This window comes from Gossypium hirsutum, chromosome D10 (assembly GCF_007990345.1).
Source record: "Gossypium hirsutum isolate 1008001.06 chromosome D10, Gossypium_hirsutum_v2.1, whole genome shotgun sequence".
In the NCBI taxonomy this organism is placed as follows: domain Eukaryota; kingdom Viridiplantae; phylum Streptophyta; class Magnoliopsida; order Malvales; family Malvaceae; genus Gossypium; species Gossypium hirsutum.
The window spans coordinates 50,928,704-50,939,060 of NC_053446.1; the positions used below are offsets into that span (position 1 = coordinate 50,928,704).

The 10,357-nt window shown below is 35.4% G+C and overlaps 1 non-coding gene across 1 annotated transcript; it reads right to left on the reverse strand.

Annotated features, from left to right (window-relative positions):
• Positions 1–8,612: 8,612 nt before the first annotated feature.
• Positions 8,613–8,718, reverse strand: LOC121222754 (small nucleolar RNA R71). Its single transcript, XR_005920125.1, has one exon. It is a non-coding gene; the product is annotated as a small nucleolar RNA R71 (small nucleolar RNA).
• Between the last annotated feature and the right edge of the window lie 1,639 nt (positions 8,719–10,357).

The following is a 10,357-nucleotide window of genomic DNA, read 5'->3' on the forward strand; positions in this document are numbered from 1 at the left end:
TTATTTTACTTCGTAATTTCCACAATAATTCAAGATAGTATCTGTTAAGAATGATCGGGAACTTAAAATTGTGACTCGTTATGTCAATGAGTAGTGAGGTTTTGAATGTCTGTAGTTGAATATGAGGCTGAGTTTCTAATATTAAATCATTATGTTCCAGGTATGGTGGCATAAGTAAGATAAGAGTTTAAAGTTTGAATATGGGCTTAGATATGACTTGAAAATCCAAGTGGCGCCGCATCAGGAAAGAGTGTTTGAGGCCTTGGTTGAGAAGACCAAGATCGTTGTAGAGATTAAGTGCTTGGAATTTGAAAAAAAAAGATTCGAATAAGGTTAAAAATAAGAGAGAAACTGGTCCCATTGGCCTAAATCTATGACCTGTAAAACGGGCTAGAGAAGTCAATCCCCAACAAAATACTACAATAATGGCTACTAAAGCTGATTAGATTCTGATAAGTGGGTCCTGTGATAAGCACAATCTGGGCGAGTGCTAAAGGAGGCTGGTTGCATGTTTGGGATGTGGATCGATTGAGCACCGTGTTAAGGATTATCCTCACTGAGTTAATCAAATACAAGCTCTGGTACAGAATCAGGGTCAGAATTGAGTATAGAATCATAGGGTTGGGTAGATACCTCAAAGGGGTCGAGGTCAAAATAGAAACGACGATAATGGTCAATGTCAGCAAGCACTGGGTCAGGGTGCGAATAGAGCTGAAGCTAGGCAGCCTACTCTGTTATACACAACTAGGGGTCGAAAGGATAGTGACACATCTGGCGTCATAACAAGTACCTTTAATATCCATTCCCTATCATATTTTTCTTTAATTGACATTGGTTTTATGCACTCTTATGTTTCCTACAATATGTCTGATAAATTTGGAATTGGGGTATAAAGTATTGCTAGTAATGTTATCGTAGTCAGCCCTTTAAGATAATAAGTGGTTGTGGATAAGGTTTACAAAAGATGTTCACTGAAAGTCCAATGTGAGGTATTTTCGACTGACTTAATGGAGTTTCCTTTTGGAGAGTTCAATTTGATTATGAAAATGGATTGGTTGGTCGAGCACCAAGTTCTGGACTATGTTTCTAAAAGAGTGACATTGAAGACAATCGGTGGTAATAAAGTTGTTACAGTTGGGGGCGATAGGATTATCTGATTAATGTGATATCCACTATGGTAGTAGAGAAATTGGTTCGTAAAGGGTGTAAGGTATATCTTACCTATGTCCGAGATGCAAGTGTAACTGGTTCAAGTGTGGAGAGTATTCGAGCAATTAGGGAGTTTCCAGACTTTTTCCTGAAGAACTGCCAAGGTTATCTCTGTATCAAGAGGTTGAATTTGGAATGAAGTTGTTGTTTGGAATGACACCGGTGTCCATTGCTCCCTACCACATGGCACTGAAAGAACTTAAAGAGTTGAAGGTTCAACTTTAAGAGCTTTTGGATCGTGGCTTTATAAGACCTAGTGTTTCTCCTTGGGAGCTCAAGTATTGTTCGTCAGAAAAAAGAATAGTTCTCTGAGATTGTGCATCGATTATCGACAGTTGAACAAGTTGACAATGAAAAATAAGTACCCTATGCCTAAAATTGATGATATGTTTAACTAATTCAGAGGAGCAATTATGTTCTCCAAGATTGACTTAAGGTCAAGGTATTATTAGTTCAAGGTTAAGGAATCTGATGTGCCCAAGACTGCATTCAAGACTCGGTATGGCCATTACGAGTTCTTAGTAATGCCTTTCGGTCTTACGAATGCTTTGACCGCATTCATGGATTTGATGAATCAGGTATTTTAGCCATATCTCGACCAATTCATCATTGTGTTCATTGATGACATATTGGTTTACTCTAAGTATTAAACTAAACATGATGAGCATTTGAGAGTTCTTCTTCAAATTCTTCGTGAGAAGAAGCTCATTGCTAAGCTGAGTAAATGTTAGTTTTGGCTTCAAGAGATAATGTTTCTCGATCATGTGTATCTATTAAAGGTATCCGTGTGTATCCCTAAAGATAGAAGTCATTCCAGAATGGAAGCAACCTAAAAGTGTTTCAATGATTCGAAGCTTTCTTGGATTGGCGGGGTATTATAGGAGGTTTGTTGAGGGTTTCTCCTTGATAGCTGCTCCCTTTACTAAACTGTTAAGAAAGAATACTCCTTTTAACTGGTTGGATAATCAGCAATTCAGCTTCGAGAAATTGAAACCCGTGTTGATTCAAGCTCTAATTTTGATCCAACCAGAATCTAGGAATGATTACGTCATATATAGTGATGCATCACATACTGGTTTTGAATGTGTTCTCATGCAAAATGACAAGGTTATAACCTATGCCTCAAGATAGCTTAAGCTATGTGTGTGTAACTATCCGACTCATGATCTGGAATTGGCAGTTGTAGTGTTTGATCTAAAGATATAGAGACATTACTTGTATGGTGAGAAGTGCATTATCTACAGGGGTCACAAAAAGTCTCAAATATATTTTCACCTAGAAGGAGTTAAACTTAAGACAACTGATGCTTTGAGTAGAAGGGCAATGACTGAATTAAGGGTTATGTTTTTTAGATTAAGTTTGTTTGAGGGTGACGGTCTTTTAGTTGAGTTGCAAGTGAATCCTAACTAGGTCCAAGAGATAAAAGTTAAGTAGCCTTTGAATGTTTCTTTTTTGCCTCGGATCAAGCAGGTTGAGGATGGTAAGACTGAGGATTTTAGGTTCAATGATAATAGTATTTTGTGTTTTAGAGGTAAATATTGTGTACCTACTGATCAATATTTGAGATGGTTTATTCTTTGGGAAGCGCATAGTAACCCTTATACTTTGTACCCTCGAGTAAAAAAATGTATCGAGATTTCAGAGAATTGTATTGGTGGCTTGGTCTAAAGCGAGAGGTAACAGACTTTGTATCCTAGTGTTTGACTTCTCAGTAAGTTAAGGCTGAGCATCAGTTTCTTTTTAGGCTGTTGCAACCTATCCGGATATCTCAATGGAAATGAGAACGGGTCACTATGAACTTTGTTAGTGGGTTGCCCTTAACACCTACTAAGAATGATTTGTTTTGGGTCATTGTGGATAGATTAATTAAGTCGGCTCACTTCCTATCGGTCTGCACTGACTATTCTCTGCAGAAGCTAGCTAAACTATAAATCTCTGATATAATAAGATTGCATGGGTGCCTATGTCTATTATTTCAAATCACGATCCTCGGTTCACGTCTCAATCCTATAAGAAACTACATGAGGCATTAGATGCTCGTTTGGACTTTAGTACGACATTCCATCCTTAGATGGATGGACAGTTAAGTGGTTTATTCAGGTTTTGTAGGATATGTTAAGGAGTTGTGTAATCGATTTCTGGGGTAGTTGAGAGGAGCACTTATTGTTGGCTAATTACCTGTACAACAACAGTTTTCAGTCTAGTATACAGATGGTACATTACAAGGCTTTGTATGGTCATAAGTGTCATACCCTGCTGTGTTAGACTAAGTTGGGTAAGAGAAGGGTATTGGTTTCATAGTTGGTTCAGGAAATTGAGGGTAAGATCAAATTGATTCAAAACAAATTAAAAGCATCTTCGAATAGACAGAAGTCTTATGCAAATCTGAAGAAAAAAGATACTGAGTTCAATCTCGGCAATCAAGTTTGCTTGAAAGTTCTGAGATTTGAACGGAAAGGCAAGAGGATTGGATCTGTGGCTTATCAGCTTGAGTTACCTCCCGAGCTCGATCACATTCATGACGTGTTCTATGTTTTGACTTTAAAATAGTACTGACCTAACCTTTCTCATATTGTCTCGATTTAGGAGATTGAGGCGGGACCGGATTCATCCTTTGATGAGTTGAGGTGAGACTGGGTTTGTCCTTTGATGAGGAACCTGTTCGAATTTTGGATCAAGATGTAAAGGTTTTAGGAGGAAGCGAATTCTATTGGTTAAGTTTCTTCAACGGAATCATGGCATTAAAGAAGCCACTTGGAAATCTGAGGACTCGATTTGTCAACAGTATCCTCATCCTTTTGAATCTAGTAAATTTTGAGGCCGAAATTTCTTTTAAAGGGGAGAGTTGTCACATCCTAAATTTTTATTTTTAACTTCACATGGCTGTAGCAAGATTGAGTTACTGGCTAGACGGTTAAGAGATGGTTCAAAGTTAGTGAAACTATCCTTGAGACCCGAGCTCGATTCCTCTCTCCTGAATAATTTTTATTTTCAGTATTTTTTGCTCAAAACCCTAGCTGTGTCATTCCATGTTGTAAACCCTAGTATATAAATATTAAAATTTTACTGTTCAGACATTTTAGGATAATTTTTCTACTTATTTTTGCCGCCCTTTATTTTTCTTTCTCTTTATCTTCTCCAATTTTCTTTCCCTTTCTTTCTCATTGAGCCACTCTTAAGCCCTAATTTTCTTCCATATTCTTCTTCTTACTTCCACTGTTGCCACCGCCCCTCTCTTTTTCTTCTCTCTTTTATTTTGTCTTTCTAATCAACATTTTTTATTGATTTGGTTGAATAGTTGCTGACATTTTTCACATTATTACCGCCCTTTGAAGCCCCTCAATCTCAATTATTTTATTCTTTATTTGTTGTCAGTTCTGTGATCACTATTCATCACAGATCTGAATCGGGTAGTGTAAGTTTAAGTTTATATCAAATCTAATGTTGATTTATTTTATTTTATTTTTTATAATGGCCGAATAACGCTAGTGTCCTGGTATAATTGCGCAAAATGATCTTTGTTGTGTAACTTTGTTTGAAGGACCAAATCTTAACATCTCGAATCAATAGTAGCATTGTAGGATAATCCGCATCTCCTGTTTAATCGTTAGAAGAGTAAGTAGCATTCAAAAATCAAATTCAATTAGTCACTGCTAATCCTTATTTCGGTCGAACCCTATTGGGGTGTCAAAGGCTGGTGCTAATTCATGTTTTTTGTGTTTGGTGTTTATATCTTATTGATGTCTGTCTAGATTGAAGTCGTAAAAATTGTGCAGTTAATTCTAGTACTACAGATTTGTGTAAATTAGGTGTGAGTCCTAAATTATTGTTTAATGATTGTTGTAAGCATGTATAAGTGATTATTTGGTGATTCGTCGAATATGCATGTGATCTAAGTGTTTTGGCTGAATGTTTTAGGGCCTTGAAACGTGTCTATCTAAACATGTAAGTGCTATAAAGGTTAAGTCAATTGTATGATTACTGAAATTGGAGGATTTGTACTGTTACTATTTGTCTTGTAGCATGCTGATTGTTATTGTTTAATTGATCGCATGTACAACATGCTATCAATTATTAGACTGTATATTGATTGCATGCAAGCATGCCATTTTTTGTTACTGATTAGACTGATATGTAAAGCATGCCACCGATACTATTGTACTAAATGCATGCAAAACATACCACTGATATTGTTTACTGATTGCATGTTAAGCATGCCACCGTACTGAACCGATACTATTAAAGCATAACATGCTTCATTGTTTACATGACATACTTCATTGCATGGGTTTGAGACTGGTGGGTGATGGAGGAGTTCCGTGAAGTACCGATGGTTTTTTGCATTATTATTATATTGGCAGTATATATATACACATTCTAGATTTCTGTAGAGTACTAGAAGTTATACGTAATTTACTAAAAGCTTGTTTGCAATTTACTGACAGTTCAACTGCATATTGTTACTGGTGTTTTATCCGCATTGGGCTTTGACTCTTACTATATTCGGTGTTCGAATTACGGGTTCAGAGGAACCCATTATGTGTAGTAGATGGATGGGTAGGACTTTTACATTGTTTTATGTTGGAAAATGCCCATGCAGATGCACTGTTTATTGAACTGTCGTGATTTATTTCAAGCATTGATATTTTTGGTTATGTGCTCTACTATGATTACTTGAATGTATACAAAACTATTGTTTGTTCTATTAATACTCACAGTGAGCTTTTCAAGCTCACCCTTTTAGTTTACTTCTTACAGATAACCCTCAAGGTTGGGATTAGACACGAATTTCAGAGTTCTCGTCTCAATTTTATTTAATAAATTAAATTTAAATTTTACTTTATTTTATTACGATTTTTTAGGGGATTGTAATTTTATTAACTATGGACTGTGGCATGGGTTTTTTTTGTTTTTATTTGTGATTTTATTACATGCATGCAACATTGTTAAAAATTGAACAACACTAAAATTGTCATAAATTTCTTAAAGTAAAATAGCTTTCATATAAGACAAAAAGGTATCACCTTTCCGATGCGTAATAATTAAATGGAGTTTTAAAAGGCAAAATGACAAACTTAATTAAGCTTTCTAAAAATGACATGATTTTTAATAAAGTAGACTCTAAGTTTTTACCTTAATAAATTTATTTTTTGGCAATCCTAAGACAACTACTTAAAGTTTTTCTAAAAATTAGACCAATAAACATTTCGAAAACTAAACATTTCAACCATAACACTTGGGCTGAGTTTGGGGGGTTACACTTAAGGAGCTTGTTTTCTAGCAAATTTGGTATTTATTATAATGTTTCTGGTATTTAGTACTTAGGATTAAATATTAGTAAAAATAAGTGTTTTTAACACATTTTGTGAGTGTTGTGACCTATTAGGCCGACACGAGCCTTAAGTAGTGCGAATATGTTAAATTAAGTGTATAGGATGATGAATTAAAAGCCCAATTGACATGAAAGCTAGGGACGAGTGATTCACAAGCTTCTCGAGACATCAAAGCATGAAACAAACCATACAAGGTGAAATTCACCTATCGTGCCGCACCATGCAAGTGTTATGGCGCGACATAGATCGACTTGCTGCCCAACTATGTTGTGGTTATTTTTGTCTGCACAATTGACTTTATATGAAGATCTAGCACCTACCGAAGACCTAATTTGGGCTACCAACACTCCTATAAATAAGACTTCAGAGGTTTGATGTAACTAAGTCATCTTAGAGGCAATCAGAAACCCTAGTAGTTTACGAGTAGGATTAGATTTAGTTTTTTCTTTCGGCTTTTCTAAACTCTTTGTTTTTCGTCTTGGAATTGATTTCAATCCAATAGTTCTTTTATATTACTGAATTATTTCAATTTATTCTTCTTAGCAAGCGACATATTTCGTTATTTAAATCGAGTGGTTCGTTACTCCGTACTCTATTCAACATCAATCCCAGGATTATTCTAATCTCTTTTCTCTTTTGATTTATTCGTGTTCTTTATATGTTTATTTCAATTGAGATTAAGATTATGAATAACATGAGTTGCTAAATCTCTTAGGGGAGATTAACGACTGGATGTGAATGTGATTAACGAAGGATATAGGGTTTTCCAATAGGATTGCTTGGTATAGATACGCGTTCTTAAACCCTAGGCTTGACAACCCTAGAAAGTAATCATATGGGAGACAAGATCGGGAGATAAGTTGAATTGAGTAAATCGTAGTCTATCTTGGTTGAGAAAGTGAGGTCGAGAGATAAACAAGTATCAACCAATCGGTTAATTAGTTTAAGGTTAGGAGGTAATAATTGGTTATCAGTAGTTAATCCTTCCTAAAACCCTAATTTGAAGTTAATGACAAACCATGAAATGAATTAAACTTCCTGATTGGTTTTATTAAATTAAGTTGTTTGGTTATTTTCTTGTTTATTTACATTATTCATTTAGTTTCTCTTATTAATCCCTTTTATGATTTGTCGTAATATAGTATTTAATTATTACTATTTAGACTTATTATCGTAAAAATGTTTTCTATAAATTTATTCCATCCTCTCTTGGGTACAATCTTCAGAATACTTCTTGTGTTCCGTTGTACACAATTACTATATTACAATTTGACCCGTATACTTGTGGACACCGCTATTCTAATTTTATGTTTTTTTGGTGTGTTATTTTTACTATAAACGATAATATGTTTATAGGAGATCAAGTGTTGGTGTCGTTGCCGAGGAGATTTCGGCATTAAATCTTCAAAATATTTTTTACAATTAATGTGATAAGTAGGAACATTAAAACCTATAGATACGATATTTAATTTTTGTGTATTTATTTTTCTTTTTTATACGTTTAATTCCTTTTTAATTTTTCGGTTTGTTTATGACCTGAAGCTTCTGCACCCCAATCGAACCCTACCTAGATCCGAAGCAACTAGCCAGGCGTGCTCATCAATTAATGAATATCGATCCACCTATGGTAATTAATTTACCCCAAGAAAACTCGTTATTTGAGGATCCACGAGAAAGACAAGGAAATATCCGAGAAGAAGTCCCAATGGATTAAAGGATGTTGTGCGAATATGCTTTACCTACACTTGATACAATGCGCGATAGCATTAATTAACGCTAATAATTTCAAGATAAAGACGATCACTATTTAGATGTTTCAAATTACACTATAGTTTAAAGGCAACATGGTGGAAGACCCGAACTAGCACTTGAAGCGGTTCTTACAACTTTGTGACATCTTCAAGTATAACGAGGTTTCTGATGATGTTGTGAATCTCCAGTTATTCCCATTCTCTTTGTGCGATAATGCGACCGATTAGCTAGACTCACTAGAATAGGGTTCCATTACAATATGGAAAGACTTAGCGGAAAAGCTTCTCTATAATTTTTTTCTAATAAGTAGAACTATTCAGCTTAGGCAAGAAATTGCCAATTTTACAAAATATGAAGGTGAATCCCTATACGAGGCATGGGAGCAGTTCAAGACGATGTCAAGAAATTGCCTACATCATATATTGCAAGCATGGCTCCAGGTCTAAATATTTTATAACGGTGTTGATGGACATATCAAATCTAGCCTAGACAGAGTGACCAGATGATCTTTCATGTTCTACACGTATGAACGAGCCTACAAAATCATTGATGACATGGTTATGAATTTGTACATGTAGCCAAATGAAAGATTCATGTACAAATCAAACCCTTCAATGGAAAAAGTTGTGAAAGAAGATAATAATGATATGTCCATCAACAAGAACGGTGCCTTATTCTGAAAAACAACCGAGGATGCAAGCTACATAGTTAATAGGGGATGAGATCCCTATTCAAATACTTATAATATTGATTAGAGGGATCACCCAAACTTCAAATGGGGAGGTAACCAAAGTGGTGAAAATTAAGCACAAACCCAAAAAAACCCTCATTATGAACCTCCATTAATACAAGAAAGAACCGTGTGGAATGACCATGCTACATGTGGTCAAAGATTAAATTAACTAGAGGGGAGATGCAAACAATTAACAAATCCAAGATATATGTAGACGACTCAAATCTTGAATGGATAGTCTTTGCGACCAAAATATCAATTAATGACAATGTTTCAAAAGTAAAATAGTCAGAGTCTCCCTATTAACACGGAGAATAACACTCAAAGAGATGGGAAGGAACATGTAAAAGTGATCGCATTGCGATTAGGTAAATAATTGAAGTCACCCAACCAGCCCATCCATGAAGAGGAGGAGATTTCCAAAGAAGTTGATGTACCCAAGGAGGAAGAAGTCGGGCACCAAGATTCGATTGAGAAAATGGTCAAATCAGTGTCTAATCCGGTAACAACAAGACCGAGCACAAAAAGGGTATCATTCCCAACAAGGTTAAAAGACAAACAAAAGAGGGACGAGGTAGATTTTATAAATTTTCTATATTTATTTATATCTATAAATGTCAATTTGCTGCTATTAGAACTTGTCAATAAAATTCTAAAATATGCCAAGTACCTAAAAGAAATTATGAAACTACATAAGAAAATGAAAAGGGGTGAGCAAATTGACATTGATGCCGTGTTTAACGCTTTAATCGCTAAGAGGATACCCTCGAAATTAAAAAATTCGAGTATTGTTACAATCCCAATAGAGATAGAGGATCAACATTTTAGCAAGGCCCTCTGTGATTTAAGGGCCAACATAAATTTAATGCCCTGATCAATTTATTAGAAACTCAGACTCAAGGATCTCAAAAATATCTTGATAACACTACAATTAGTCGGTAGATCCTTAGTGCACCCAAAAGGTGTACTCGAGGATGTATTGGTCAAGGTACGGGGATTCATAATCCCTATAAATTTTGTAGTCCTCGATTTTGTGGAAGATCGGGAAACCCCTATTCCATTTGGCAGGTCATTTTTGGCCACTTCTAAATCGACAATCAATCTCGAATGATTTAAGCTTATTATAAAAATCAATGATGAGATAGAAGTGCTCAAATGTGGTCGAGATTCCCAAAGTGAGGGATTAACTAGGAAGAATGTTATGGTTTATTCAATTTAATCCCTAAAGGACTAAATTGAAGGTACTTTACGAGTTGTGCAAGTGTAGGAACTCATAATGCAAGAAAACGAGACAAATGGCGAGATCTCAATACGAATAGGAATGATTGGA